The sequence below is a fragment of the Danio rerio genome, chromosome 18 (assembly GCF_052040795.2).
Source record: "Danio rerio strain M-AB ecotype USA chromosome 18, GRCz13ab, whole genome shotgun sequence".
Classification (NCBI taxonomy): domain Eukaryota; kingdom Metazoa; phylum Chordata; class Actinopteri; order Cypriniformes; family Danionidae; genus Danio; species Danio rerio.
The window spans coordinates 29,234,427-29,251,200 of record NC_141038.1 but is presented as its reverse complement, the minus strand read 5'-3'; positions in this window follow the sequence as shown (position 1 = coordinate 29,251,200).

Below are 16,774 nucleotides of genomic sequence, written 5' to 3'. Positions count from 1 at the left end.
CTTGTGGGTGAGTAAATGCTTAGTAAATATTTATTTAAGGGTGAACTTTAACATATTTCTATAAATGTAGTGAAGTTATCTGCTAACCTACTTAAATAATTTTTGCTTCAAGAGCACCATTGAGCGAATAAAAATCTGAATCTGGGGACACTGAGGTTGTCTTGTCCTTCAAATCCTCAGGTTAACACTGTAACTCTGGCCAAAAAGACACATGAGAGGTAAAGCTGAGATAGAGGAGACATATGTGTGCAGAGAGAAAAATTTAAAGAGCCATGTGAGTCTGCTGTTGTTAACATTAAGTCAATCTGAATTCCTGTGACTTATACGGCCCATGAAGCACATCCAAATATAGGAATGAGCAGTTGGATGATTTCTTCTCTTGAATTTAATCTCTTTTGATTTAAATCAGTTAAATGGTTATCCACATTGTGGTTTTTTAACCCATCACGATAATTGAAAATACAATTGTATGCAATAAATATACTGTGTGTTTATATAGCACATTTCTTGTGTATGGCCATGCACTCAAAAACGCTACACAATCATGAGGTGTGGGGGGAAGGGGGTCTCTCCACACCACCACCAGTGTGCAGCATTGTCTTGGATGAAGCGACGTCAGCCAAAGGACAACAGCACCAGTGTGCTCACCACAAACCAGCTACTGATTGAGTGAAGAGACAGTCATAAAGGATGAGGATGATTGGGAGGTCATGATTGGTAAAGGCCGATGGAGGGAATTTGGCCAGGACACCGGGGTTACACCCCTAATCTTGTGGCATTTTTATTGACCACAGAGAGTCAGGACCTCGATTTAACATCTCATCAAAAAGCTGGTGCTCACTTGACAGTATAGTGTCCCCTTCACTTTTCTGGGGCATTAGGACAGACCACAGATTGAGCGTCCCCTGCTGGCCTCACTAACACCACTTCCAACAGCAACCTAGTTCTCCCATGTGGTCTCCCATACAGGTACTGTTCAATGAGAAACTGTTCTTAGGCTGCAGGGTGATATGGCTGTGGCAGATAAAATCAAGAGCTTTCTAATCCAACAGCAATAGTTCTGAGATATTCAGAAAATTCAGACATTCAAAACATTCTACTATATTAAGTCCAAAAGGAAACAAAAATATTGTCAAAACATTCCATGTGTCTTCAGTAGTTCAGCAGTATGGTTACATGTAGGGGTCTGCATTGCAGCAGCTGTACCACGGTAGTCGCGGCACCCAACCAGATTTCTTGCGGCGCAGGAATAAATTTCCGAATAAAGCACGGGAGTGGTCAGTAACTGGTGTAATTTTGGAAGGGAGCTGGCAGTCTAACAATATCGCTCCCGACTTGCTCCTGGATGAATACACGGGTGTGTACGTCTGTGAATTTAGCTTTTTTGTTAGCTGTCAACATGTTTGTGTGCAAATATGAGAGAGAGAGAGCTATGTGCTGTCTGTGTGTGTGAGTGTGTGTGTGAATGAGAGAGAGTGTGATGCTGTCTGTGTGTGTGTCACTTGCTTGGTGCTTATGCGTGTGTGTGTGTTTATACAGACAGCTTGTTATAGGCTGTCTGGACTCTGTATAGCTGGATGGTTATCGGTTTTGTTCTCTCCTTCCCGTTCGTTAGCTGGAACGGGCACGGCGGGTTGAAAACTGGGCGGGTCGGGCAGTGGGACATCAAATGCTGAATAAGCGGGAGAGGTCGAATTCAGACTAAAACCTGGTGTGAGTGGGATTCAAAATTTTATCCCACGCAGATCTCTAGTTACATGTCTGCATGCCCCACCAAAAAGCTAAAAAAAAAAAACTTAAAACAAATTAGTTTGCCTTTAACTTCCAAATCAGGTCAGGGTGTGTATTTACTAAAGGCGACACAACAGTTAATTGCAATACGTTGTACTTAAATACTATTCTTATTTATTGAATTTTATTGATGACATTTTTTCCAAATTTAAAGTGAAAAGGTTGTCAGGTAGAACATTTTTGTATCAAATGGCCAGTGGTCAGACAAGTCATGGTTATTAAAACACAGCAATTCCAATCTTTGAACTTCAGAAGAGCTAGGAAATCAATATTTGTTGGACATTTTGATGGTGATTTTCACTTAACAAAGTTGAAAAACATTTGTTATTTTGGGGACAAAATGGGCATTTTTTTATTTGAAAAATTATCAGACCAAGTAAATCCAGAAAAGAAAGAATACTCAATAAATAGCTTCATACTACATGTTAATTCAATAGCAAAATGTTTGTTATCCGACAGGCCCAACACAGCAAAATTGAAACCACCTCACACCACTAAATTTGTCATCGGAAGAGTTGTTGCTGCAAGATTATAGATTTTTTGGAAAATGCATTATTTAAAATGTTGTGGATGGATACATTGTTTTTAATAAACACTGCAGTATTCCATTTAAATAATAATAATAATAATAATAATAATTTGTCCATTTTAATTTAATTTGGACTTTAAGGCCCATGGTTACAGCTGCTATTTGTTTTGGTCAATTGGATAGCAAATAGAGGATGGAAATGCATTCTCAATTATTAGTTTTAATGAGTCTCTTTTTTCCACTTGACATTTTTTGACAGATTTCTTTGAACAGAGTGTCTATGGTCAGGTGTATACATGGGCTTTTGTTGATCTTTTAATCTGTTATTGTGAAACGAGATTCCCTGATTTACATATTAACATAAAAACAGTGAGAAATTTCATACTACATCAACTTTGCTTCTGCTGTGATAGCCACTAAACTACACCTGTGGGATTGTGTTAGAATCAGAAGCGTTCAAACTTCTGGAAATGCAGAAAATGAACAAAATCAAAACCACCCCATTATACTGTTGTCCACTTGTGATTGGATCAACACAAAGCACAACATGATACCAGGCATAAACAGAGGATCTTTATGAGTTAAAGCAATGAGGGAGTATAATTAAATAAAAAATGAATAGCTCTTTCACTAATTTAATCTTAACATGAGGTTTTAACTGGGTATCTCTGCCCAGAGATGCTCACTAAGCATTATATTGGCATAAATATATCCACTCCTTCAACCTTATTGTGTGTAAACTATACCCTTGGGTGTTTTCCTGGTCTCCTCCTCTCCTCTCTTCCACAAGTCTACTTCCTGTTGCATGCTTCTTTTACTATACAGCCCTTGAATAAACCAATAGAAATCCTTAAAAGAATAATTTCTTTCCACAGGGAAACCTGATCTTGCTACAATTAGCCACACATTCACTTCAATTCATCAACTCATCATCCTTATTGGAGATTGAGGTTTGTTCATGCTTTGGTTTTGTTTGTCAAGGTCAAATGATATGTTTCCTTCAACCTACTTATGTGAAATAAAAAATGTTTCATGGGAATTTACGAAAGATACATTTTGAAAATGCACATAAAAAGATGTGCATAACTAGTCCCGAAAGCAACGTGATGATGGGGAAAAAAATGGGTAAGAGAAGAAAAAAATTATGGTAAAAAAAAGTGATAGGAATATATATATTTTTACATTCTATTCCACTATCATCCTACCATTATGTATTTTCCCATATTTCTTTCATATTTTTATTTCTGAAAGCACATTAAAATTATTATAAAAAAGTCTGCATTCACTTTCTGTTCTTTAATATGACAACATGCCGTGTACAGACGCTGATCTGGCATCAGTTTATCATATGGAGCGCATCCGTCAGTCAGTGCTTATACATGCATTCGCTGATTCAGAGATTGCATAGGAAGGAAGATGATTGACATACAGGTTTGATGAACAGAAATTGAATGCAGACATTTTAAATTAATCTCAATGTGCTTTCAATATCAAAAATATGGAAGAATATGGGAAGATACTTAAACGGAATAAAAGAGGGATAAAATGGTAAAATATGGGAGAATCCTGGGAAAAAACAAGAGGGTTGACATTTATGTGAACAGGAAGTGTTTATCAAACAACAGTTTTGTCAGAAAATACAAAAACTTTAATATATATATATATATATATATATATATATATATATATATATATATATATATATATATATATATATATATATATATATATATATATATCTTTATATATATATATATATATACCGACCGAGCACATTGTAACATCTGAAATGTTTTGGTCATTCTAAAATGCCTTAGCAAAAGTCTATCATCAAAGTTGTTCAATATTATTAACATCTTGAGTGGTGACGCTCCAAAGAACGTCTCTTATATCCAAAAGCCACCAAGACATTCATTGCATGTTTATTATATAAGAAAAAAGGCCCACAGTGGCTTCTCCTACTGCATTAAATAAAAATGTTCTTTTTGATATTGTCACACCGCGGCGCAACACTCTTTTGCTACTTTTAGCTCGGCGCAAGGGTCATTTTGAGGTGTTGCGCCACGCTGTTTAAATAGCAAATGCATTTGCGCTCAAATGTGCGCCCATAGGCGTTCTGGTCTAAAAAAGCGGCCATGTTTTGGCGCGTTGCTATTTTGAGAAACTGTAAATAGTCTGATCTTTAGACCAGAACAAAGTCGATCTATTGTCTGACGCAAAGTGCGCCTGGCTTACACACTACAAACAAGATGCAGAGCAATACGCAAATATCTTTACATATGAAAAATATATAATTTCTTAAGGATATATATATATATATATATATATATATATATATATATATATATATATATATATATATATATATATATATATATATATATATATATATATATATATATATATATATATATACATGTATTTGGAAATTACCACACTTGGTTATTATTGTTCATTTATTCGTTTGCTAGAAATTAGAACTGAATTTAGAAATAGTTTTGAAACAAATCTTTGCACTTAACAAACAAAATTAATTATTTATAGGCTAATTGATGTCTGTGCTTAAAGGTTCCCCTTTCCACAAGAGCAAAAGCAAAGTGAACTTACTTTACGTCAAAATGCGCTTATGGCGCGACGCAGCTGGCTCTTAAAGGGAATGGGAGATGAGGCTCTAATTGGTTTATTCTCAAAACACACCCATAACTCATTAAGAAAATAAACTCAACCCTTTTAGACCATGCACCAAGGCGCAAAGCGGATTTTTCCGTCCTTAAATTAGCAAAAATGTGTTCTGACACGCCCTGAAAGCGTTTGCGCCCTGCGTTTTGCGCTCTGCGCTTGGACCGTCAAAATAGAGCCCTTTGTGTGAGATTGCGCACACTCAGATGTTTACCTAGCAAACTATTGATGAGACCGCTAACACCACTCTCCTGCTTCATTACCCTTATTGAGTAATGATGTTTTAAACAAAACCCTTAAAAAACTGAAAAAGAGTGATTCCTTCTCTTGTTCTCTTAGAATCATTTAATGGAAACACATTTTTTTTTTTTGCCTCAAATGTTTTGTGATATTCCAGTTTTGAGTTGCATCATTGGATGGAAACATAGCTAATGAAATATTTCTTAATAGGCACACTGTACAAGCTGAAAAAAAATCACATTAGGCCTATTATAGATGATTTAGCTGATATTTTTTAGTCAATGTATTCAGCATTGATCTGCTGACTGGGGTTAGCAGAAATAACTGGACACTAATGCCATACAAAAATGACTTGATGTCTTTAGATCACAGACGAGTTCAAAGGTTGAGGTCCATCAATGAGGTCACATTAGATCAGAGTGGATTATAGTGAGGTCACTGATTTCCCGCTGAATGAGGTCACTACAGACCTTTGAAAAACTAACACCACGGCAATGACGTTATTAAAGGCAGTATGAAAAAAAAGTTATACATGTTTATTTTAAACAAAAAAAAAAAACAATAAAAATCTTGAGGAACACATTAAATAATGCTTGTTGTTTAGTCTGCACTGAAATACAAATCAGAGTAAAGATAGAAATCACTTTCATTTTTTTTATTTTGTGTTTTCCATATACTGTTCCATCTTTTTCTGATTTGGGGTTACATATAAAGAACTGTTGGGAACACACATTGCTGAAAAAGAAGTAATATGACCCAGACATTTGATCAACAAACAACGTAATTCTACTGGTTTGAAAGAGAACGTTGAAGCAATGTTATGTGATATGAGGTAAATGACGTCATTTTGAGTAGTGATGGGTTGCCACGACTGTAGTGCAGTGGCTTCATTAGATTCTGAATGTGTTTTCGCATTTATTCTTTGGAATGAATGAGATATAATTATATTAGTAAAAGAAGAAGAAAAAGAAGAAAAGGAGAAGTAGAATAAAAGAAAAAGAAGAAAAGAAGAAAAGAAAAAGAAGAAGAAAAAGAAGAAATGAAGACAAATAAGAAAAGAAGAAAAGAAGTAGAAGAAAGAAAGAAAGAAAGAAAGAAAAAAAGAAAGAAAGAAAGAAAGAAAGAAAGAGAAAGTAGAAGAAGTAGAAGAAAAGAAAAAGAAGAAAAGAAGAAAAAGAAGAAAAGAAGAAGAAAAAGAAGAAAAACTAAGAAAAAGAAGAAAAGAAGAAAAAGAAGAAGAAAAGAAGACGAAGAAGAAGAAGAGGAAGAAGAAGAAAAGAAGAAGAAGAAAAGAAGTAAAAGAAGACGAAGAAGAAGAAGAAAAGAAGAAGAAAAGATGAAGGAAAAGAACAAAAAGAAGAAGATGATGATGAATAGAAAAAAACGAAGAAGACAAGAAGAAGAAAAAAAGAAGAAAAAGAAGAATAAAAGAAGAAGAAATAAATAAATAAAAATATAAAGACAGGCTGTGTCTGAAATAGTATTCTTCCACTCTATATAGGACGCTAAAATCAGTATGCAAGCTGAGTAGTATGTTTGAATTCGAATTTGAAAAAAATGCGAGAATTTTTTCGATGACCTACTATTTCCGGCGACATTCTGAAGTGTGCATCCCTTGCACGCTACGCTGTCCCATAAATTCATGAATGGGTGTAAGGCGATGCAACTGACGCTGGTAGGTCACGTGACCATGACAAAATGGCGGATGTAGCATGTCCGAATTGCAGTCATACTTTTCACATTCATACTGTATAGAACAGACTTTTCTAACAGCCGAGGAGCCTATTTAAATTTAACTGCAGTACCTACTGAGTAGTAGGTGGTTTCAGACAGCCACAATCTCACTGAGGGTACAAAAATGACAATCATGATCAACATCATGTGCTGATGAGTTCAATTCAGAAACAAATGCATTGACAGCCACAGCTGAATGATGAACCATGGTAAATGGATCTGTTTACACCATTAAACTGTGTTCATTTTCTAACTGCACAAACACAGAAGTGTTTTTTTTTTCTTCTTTGCATTGGTAAGGAACATTTTCATATCTGAACAGACTTTTAATGGAATGACAAACTAAATGAAAATTAAATTGAAGTGACCCTTCTTCAGCCGTGATACATATTTTTCAAGTTCTGTGCACTGGTAGTTTGGCAATAAATAAAAAAATAAAAAAAATAAAGGTGTCCTTCTTTCCTCATTAAATTACATTTTTAGAAACCTCTTTCATAATTCCTCTATCTCATTATTAACTGTCCCCAAAAAGAGTCAGACTATTGTAATATTCCATGTAAGTTATAGAGCAGGAGCCCCTGGTGAATTCAGGTATATTGGCCTGTTCTTTGTCATTGAAAAGTGGCCCAATTTTTCCATGTTCATGCTTATATATTCTTTAGAATCGTGCAGAAAGACAAAGGCTGCAATCAGAATTCTACATGAACATATTTTGTCTTATTTCTACATTACGGTATGTTAATCATTTTCTGTATGCAGAAGTTATTCAGATGGCCTAGTACTACATGTGCCAAAATATTCAGCATACAGGGCACACTGAACTAACCCAAAAAGTATCCCACAACGCAAAGCATTGGCTTAACATTTGGAGTGTGCTTAATTAACTAGATAATATATAAATAATCAGCCTGCAATATCAATGATTAACATCTCCTGCTTAACTCATTATTTCATCAGATGGCCCCGGGCTATGTCAATGGTGTGCAGTGACAATATTTTAGTATGCATCACTTTATACACCAAAAGAGAAGAAAAGTCTGCGTTTTGTTCAACTCACTGTACTATGGCATCTCAAAACTCAAATTGTGTGTCTTTCATGTAGTACAGAATGCTGCGGCTAGATTTGTTTTTCATTCATTCATTCATCCATTAATTTTCGGCTTAGTCTCTTTATTACTCAGGGGTTACCACGGGGGATTGAACTGCCAACTTATCCAGCATATGTTTCACGTAGCAGATTCCCTTCCAGCCGCAACCAAACACTGGGAAACACCCATATACACTCATTCACACACATCCACCATGGCCAATTCAGCTTACCCAATTCATATACTGCAGGTCTTTGGACTTGTAGGGAAACCAGAGCACCAGGAGGAAGCCCACGCAAACCGGGGCTGAACATGCAAACTCCACACAAAAATGCTAACTGACCAGCCAGGGCTCAAACCAGCGACCTACTTGCTGTGAGAGGATCATGCTACCCACTGCGCCACCATGACCATTATTTTGTACATATTATATATATATTTAATTTAGTTTTAAAGGTCCTATAAAGTGCATTGAAATATGAATTTTTATTTGATGTTTGACTTTATCTAAACAGAAACACATAGAGAGGGTGGGATATAATGTAGCTACTCCCCATTAAAAGTGGTTGAACTCAAGTGCATCAAATGAGAAGCATCTTGAAGTAGGCTGGGCTTGTCAAATACTAGAGAGCATTTGATTGGTTATGATTTGATGAGAAACTGTAGTATGAGGTGACAAGAGTAAAACTGTTTATCCACTTAGGGGAAAGTGACAAACCACAGGCTTTACGTGTTTATACCAGTTTTATATCTTTTAAATGCAAATTTTGTCACTATTTTTATATAACCTTTTTTTTTTTTTATTTCAAGCTACATTTAAATTGTTGTAATCTACTTAAAAGAGAAGGAAAGAAAGAGAAAACTTTCATAGGGGCTTACAGATAAATAAATAAATAAATAAATAAATAAATAAATAAATAAATAAATAAATAAATAAATAAATAAATAAATAAACTAATGAATGAATGAACGAACGAACGAACAAACAAACAAAATCAATGAATAAATAAATAAACAAATGAATGAATGAATGAATAAATAAATAATCAAACATATGTATAAATAAATAAATAAATAAATAATATATAATAAAATGAATGAATAAATAAATACATAAACAAATAAATAAATAAATAAATAAATAAATAAATAAATAAATAAATAAAACAAACGAATGAACAAATTAATAAATAAAGCGAATAAATAAATAAATAAATAAATAAATAAATAAATAAATAAATAAATAAATAAATAAATAAATAAATAAATAAATAAACAAACAAACAAATAAATAAATAAATAAATAAATAAACGAACAAATAAATAAACAAACGAATGAATGAATAAACAATTAGATAGATAAACAAATAAATGGATAAATAATTAAATAAAAACAAACAAACAAATATATAAATAAATAAACAAATAAATAAACAAATAAATAAATAAATAAATAAATAAATAAATAAATAAATAGATAAACGAATGAATAATAAATAAATAAATAAATAAATATATAAAATGAATGAATGAATAAATACATAAACAAAGGAATAAATAAAAGAACGAACAAGCTAATGAACAAACAAACAAACAAATGAATGAATGAATAAACAAGCAAACGAACAAATGAATGAATGAAAGAATGAATAAACAAAGGAATGAATGAATAAGTAAATAAAGAAACGAATAAATAAATAAACAAATTAATGAACAAATTAATCAATAAACAGATATATAAATAAAAAAAATTATAAATAAACTAAATGAATGAATAAATAAATACATAAACGAATGATTAAATAAATAAACAAATGAATAAATAAATAAATAAATAAATAAATAAATAAATAAATAAATAAATAAATAAATAAATGAACAAATGTATAAATAAATAAATGAATAAATAAACTAATGAATAAATAAATAAATAAATAAATAAACTAATGAATGAACAAATGAATGAATGAATGAATGAATGAATGAATGAATGAATGAATGAACGAATGAATAAACGAATGAATAAACGAATGAATAAACAAATAAATAAACAAATGAATAAATGAATGAATAAATAAAAATAAATAAAATGAATTAATTATTAGATAAATAAATACATAAACAAACAAATTAACAAATTAGCAAATTAACAAACGAATAACTGAATAAATATATAAATAAAGAAACAAACAATTGAATGAATAAACAATTAAATAAATAAACAAATTAATGGATGGATAAATAATTAATAAATAAACAAATACACGAACAAACGATCGATCGATCGAACGAACGAATGAATGAACAAATAAATAAACTAATGAATGGATAAATAAATAAAACGATTGAGTAAAAAATAAATATACAATGGAATGAGTGAATAAATAAATAAATAAATAAATAAATAAATAAATAAATGAACAAATTAATAAATAAAGCGAATAAATAAATAAATAAATAAATAAATAAATAAATAAATGTTATTTAAATACATTTATTTAATACATATTTCAGTTAACATTTATATTTTTAAGCAACTTTTTTCATGTTTTTTTTTTTACTTTTAGTTTTTTACAATAACCCTGGGGCTTTTATCCTGAATGCAGGCAACAAAGTTGTTAAGCCAAATCACATACTTGAGTTTCATGCAGGTCCTCTGGTGCTCAATATCAGTTATGTGCTTTGGTCTGGTAATGAGCATCTTCCAAGAGCTGACAAATCTACAAGCACCAAAACACACGGAGGACCCAACAGTAGTGACACGTTCGTCATCAGCCCACTTGACAAACCACAGCTGCTGCTAACCCAAATCCCAGGATGCCTTGCGTTCCTATTCCCTCCAACAGCGGGTGAGCTGTAAAGAGACACATACGATTTCTTGGCACCGCCAAACACAACATCAACATGACGATCAGAAGAACTGATTCCCACATGAACGAGCCTCCTCTGAACAACATATTTTTTTGCCAGTTCATAAAGAGTCAGATGTGGGACACGAGGAGACGTGGCGCACCAAGCGCTTCAGCTTTTTTGTGCCAATGAATATCATTAGCTATCGCCGCTCCTCTAATCAGTCTCCAGGAACATTCTCCCACCCCCTTGTCTTCCTCCATTTTCATTTAGACTCTGCCAGCGTTAATGCATAAATTTTGAATTCCTTTTATTAAGAGGCTTGATTAAATCTCGCAGGGAAAGTGGCTGTTTTGCATGCAGGCTGTTGCACTTGATATCGATGGCGGAACCTTAACCTTTGTCTGGGTTCTTCCTTTGAGACTTGCTCAATGTAGACACAACTGAACATCAGTTTAAAGGCTTGTTCACAACAAGAAAGAGGCTCTCTTCTGTTTTGACACATGAAACTAATGCTTGTAGAATGGTGAAATGCTATATTCTGAACTACATGAATTAAAGGGGTAGACTAAAAATGAAAATTTACTCCATATTTACTCATTCTCAATTGGTTTCAGACCTTTACCAGTATCTTTTCTCTGTTGAACCATGTTGACCATAGTAATAAGTACTTGTTGAAAACTTACAGTATTTAAAATGAGCTGAAACAACATAATACATTTTTCTTCAGCTTAGTCTTTATTCCAGAGTTCACCAAAGTGGATTGAACTGCCGGAACTATTCCAGCATATGGTTTAAGCAGCTGATAACCTTTCAGCCACAAAACAGTATTGGGAAATACCCATACACATTCACTCACACAGACAAATCAGTTTATCCATTTCACCAATAGCACATGACTTTGGACTTGTGAGGGAAACCAGAGCACCCGGAGGAAACCCACGCCAACACAGGGAGAACATGCAAACCCCACACAGAAATGCCAACTGGCCCAGCTGGGACTAGAACTAGTGACCTTCTCGCTGTGAGGTGACAATGCTATCCACTGAGGCACCATGCCGCCTTTTTTGGGGACAACTCAAATTTTTTTTATCAAATCCACTGAAATTTGTTACGTTAACTTAATCAATTTGTGTTGGGAAAAAATGAATATATTTGTGTGTAACTGCAATTTTTACAGCGTGTGTTTAACAAAAGAGCAAACAGGTTTAGGACAAAAGGAGGAAGAAAAGATGGCAGATTTGTCATTTTAGGGTAAGCTATCCCTTTAATACAAACTAAAGTCCAGTCACACAGACAATGCTCCAAGCTACTACAAAATACCAAATAAAAGTAGATCCCATAATGCAATTTGAATGTGTAAATGAATAGAAAACGCCTGAGATTGAAACACCTGAGGCTACATGCAACTGTTAATTAAGAGATAATCATTTTAAAAGCGATCATGATGACCATTTGTTATTGTCTCATTATTGTTACAGATTTAAATAGTTTGTTTAAATTTAAATGACTAATAAATCTCAATTTAACACTGTCATAATTATGTTGATGAATAAATTCCATCATAGTGCTCATCAACTGCATTTTTTTCAGAGATGCTAATAAGAAAATAAAAAGAGAATCTACTTCTTTACTATGAAACAGTAACCATTGACTTCCATAGCATTTGTTTTTTTCATGCAAGTCAATAGTTACAGGTTACCAACATTCTTCATTTATTTTCCTTCGACTTAGTCTCTTTATTCATCAGGGGTCACCACAGCGGAATGAACCTCCGACTTATCCAGCAAATGTTTACACCGCGGATGGTCTTCCAGCTTCAGCCCAGTACTGGGTAACACCCATACACTCTCATTGACACACATACACTACGGCCAACTTAGTTTATTTACCTATAACGCATGTCTTTGGATTGTCTGGGAAAACAGAGCACTCGGAGGAAACCCATGTCAACACGGCAAGAACATGCAAACTCCACACAGAAATGCCAACTGACCCAGCCAGGACTTAAACCAGTGACCTTCTTGCTGTGAGGAGACAGTGCTAACCACTGAGCCACGATGTCACACCAACATTCTTCAAAATCTTTTTTTTTTTAAGTGAATTGAGTATTGTCAAGTATGGCACACATACTCGAAACTGATTTCTGCTTGTACCAGGAATAAAACCTGGAGCTGTGGGTGATTCAAATCATGCCATGTGAAATGAGTTTTGACTCAAAATAACATCAGTTATACATTGCTAATTCCCTTCAAACCCAGGTGAGCAAACATGTACATTTTCTACCCCACTAACGGCTTCTTTCTCGTTATGTAGTAAATAACAAAAGGACTAAAACTAACAAACTAACAAAAAGACGTGATTTGGACGAAGTTGTCGGCGATTCTATCTATTGTTAATTCATGCAATGTGAAATCCCCTGTCGCTGATCCATCTTGCAGTGTAAACAAAGCAGCAACAAAATGCTAGCCCAGATAGTAATGCAGTGTGAAAACATCCATACAGTCTTAACTCGGGATAAGATATACGTAACAATTTTTTCTGACAATTTCACTGAAGAAAAAAAACACCAACAGCAGGAAGTGCATTTTCAGATTGAATTTTTTATTTATTTATTTTTATTGGTTTTTTTTACTTTTTTCTGGTCTCTTTACGTTTTTTTTTTTTGTTTTCTTTTTTTTCGTTCACTTTCATCAGTTGGTGAAGTTTTGTTCCTCGAGACTGTCGCCACTGGTTTGCTTGGTTTGGGACTTGTGGAGCTGTGCATCAATAGATTTGCTCTTCAGTGTTTGAACTTTCAGCAGTGAAAATTAAACCACACTGAACTGAATTAAACTAAACTTCATCTCTGAAAACTGGACTGACTCAGTTTCAGTCTATTAGAACTTCTATGTTAAGCTGCTTTGACACAACATTGTAAAAGTGCTATAGAAATAAAGATAATTTTAATTGAATTGAATAATGAGAGATAAATTGTTCACCACAAAACTAACAATGTGAGCTAACAAAATCATGGTTATTTTTGATTTCATGGGGACTTTAAACACTCTGCCAGACAACAAATAGACCTAAAAATCTCAGAAAAAGTCTTTGAAACAATTTTCACACAGGCATCACTAGTAATTTCACAGTTTTAAAGAAAATGCAAGTAATGCACTGAATTAAACATTAAACAACTGAAACAATATTTTCTTTCAAAACATGCTCCAATAATCTTTGTTATACAACCTGCTTTTTGAACACTATCACTTGTTCACTTCAACCCACAATCAGGGTAATTGCTGCCAAAAGCATTCTTGTGTAAGTCAGAACAAAGAAGAACAGATTTAAGCAGGATGTAAGGCTCCATTTCGCTGCAACATGTTTCCCGCCCCTCCATTAGCGATGAAATGCACTTCTAATTCACCGAAAGGGACAAACAAAATCACCCTGAAGAGTCAAAGCATTATCACTAGCTATCATTATCATTAGTCATCTTCTCTAATATCAATATATAGTAACAAAATAAGAGACATAACAGGAATTAAGAAATAATGAGATGGCTCGGATACAAAAACAAAGCTCAGATGTGGCACTGATGAGGAGCTATTGTTTGTATTATTAGCATGAAATCACTTTATATCTGCACAAAAAGCAGAGTTCCTTGTTGACATTCTGTTATTGTTGGCTACTGACACAATCATGATAAGCGAAAGGCCACAGTTCCCACAGATGCTGTTGTTTATGGCAGAGCCAAAAATATAAAGACTTGAATCTAAAACAGAGATAAAACATAATAGCAAAATTTAATCCGAATTAAAAACTCATGTCATTTTATTACATAACACAAACATCCTTTTTAAAGGGCTCCCATTTTACTTCCTTTACAAGATTTAAAATGGGGCTTTTATGTTTCCAGAATGTGTCTGTAAAGTTTCAACTCAAAATACTTCAGATTATTTACTGTACCTTGCTGAATATGTGCATTTTGTAGTTAGAATACATTGCAGCTGTTTGTGTTGCCTGTGCCTTTAAATGCAAATGAGCTGGTTCAACCCGCCCACTACTCCTACATGCATGTCTGGTTCTCCTGGTGAGTCACTTCAGATAATAATAATTAAGTTTGTGTGATATATCTGTTGTTCCATTTATTTGAGCTTTTCTGCAATAATGAGTCAAACAGAAATGCCCTTACAAAGTTCACAATACACACACATGTTGACATGTTTTTGCATGTCTACTTGCAGCAAATGTGACAGGATATATGTCAATATATACTGCTATATGGATATCCATTATGCTACTGTACAAAATAAACCAGATTTAATGTCCACAAACTAGGACTCCAGTTATGCATTTAAAGCATCCCCTGACACAGCTGTGCTGATTCCAGTGGTTATGAACTACATATCGATTTTACTATCTTTATTTCAAACGTGCAGTTTTAAAAATGCTCAAAATCGCAAAACTTAATCTTGAGGTGCAGCTGATCACAGAAAATTTGAACAGATCTCTATATCCTAGTTTCTTTGCAAATCCTGTTCTGTGGAGATGTTTATACATGTTACTGAGACATGTTTATACACTCCTGTATATCAATTCGGTGGGTGGAGAAAAACACACTTCTATGTCACATTGCGGTGGGCCTCAAAATCACTGGGATTTGGATCCTATTTTGACATCAGGAAATTAAAAAAGGCATGCGTTTCTGTCACTCCAATATGACAGTAGACACCCTATAACTACACACAGTTCTGTTCAAACAGCTTCTAAATGTTGCCTTTGCATCATAGGTGACCCTTAAAAATAATTGACTAATGCTCAAATATTTTTGTAATTAATTGAAGAGAAAGAAACACAATGAATTAAACTTTACATTTTATGTGCAAATGCCAACTTATCCAGCAAAAATATTACGCAACAGATGCCCTTCCAGTCGCAAGCCAACACTGGGAAACACCCATACACTCTTGCATTTACACAAAATAAAGTTTAAAAAGTGTAAAAGATGGCTGTGGCTGATGAATGACTTTGAACTATCATTGGTCTATACTTACTTATTTACCCCTAGGGCCATATATATCAAAGTTGATATTTAGCCGCAGCATGTTGGTGTTTCGTAACATCTTATTTTCACGAGGTGGGTCATAAGCCTGGGGGTTGAGGACCAGGGCATACCCACATACACTGTGGCCAATTTAGTTTATTCAATTCACCTGTACCACATGTCTTTGAACTGTAGGGGAAACCGGAGCACCCGGAGAGAAAATGCAAACTTCACACAGAAATGCCAACTGACCCAGCCAGGGCTCGAACCAGTAACTTTCTTGCTGTGAGGCGATCATGCTACCCACTGCACTATCATGACGCCCTCTAACTTTAAGTCATTCCAACTTATATTAATTAAATGTAGTAAAATTGTATAACTTTTATTATATTGTAATATGTATAATTTTAAAAATAGTTCAAATGTGATTAACTCAGTAAAATAAGTAAAAGTAACAAACAAACAAAAATTTTTATCATATGATTTTGATCATAAACAGGATTGACTTAAAATATAAACCTTTCACATAGTTATTACAGGATCAATGAGGAGAGCAAGTATTGTCATTTTAATTAATAATCCTAATAAAACATTTTTTAAGCCTCTTTTAGTCATTTTGTTGTGTTCTTGATTATGAAACATGATAAAACTTTTATTCATTCATTCATTTTCCTTAGCCTTAGTCTCTATTTCAGAGGTCGCCACAGCAAAATGAGCTGACAGCTTTTCCGGCATATGTTTTACACAGCAGATGCTCTTCCAGCCACAACCCACTACTGAGAAACACACATACACTCTCATTCTCTCACACACACACACACACACACACACACACAC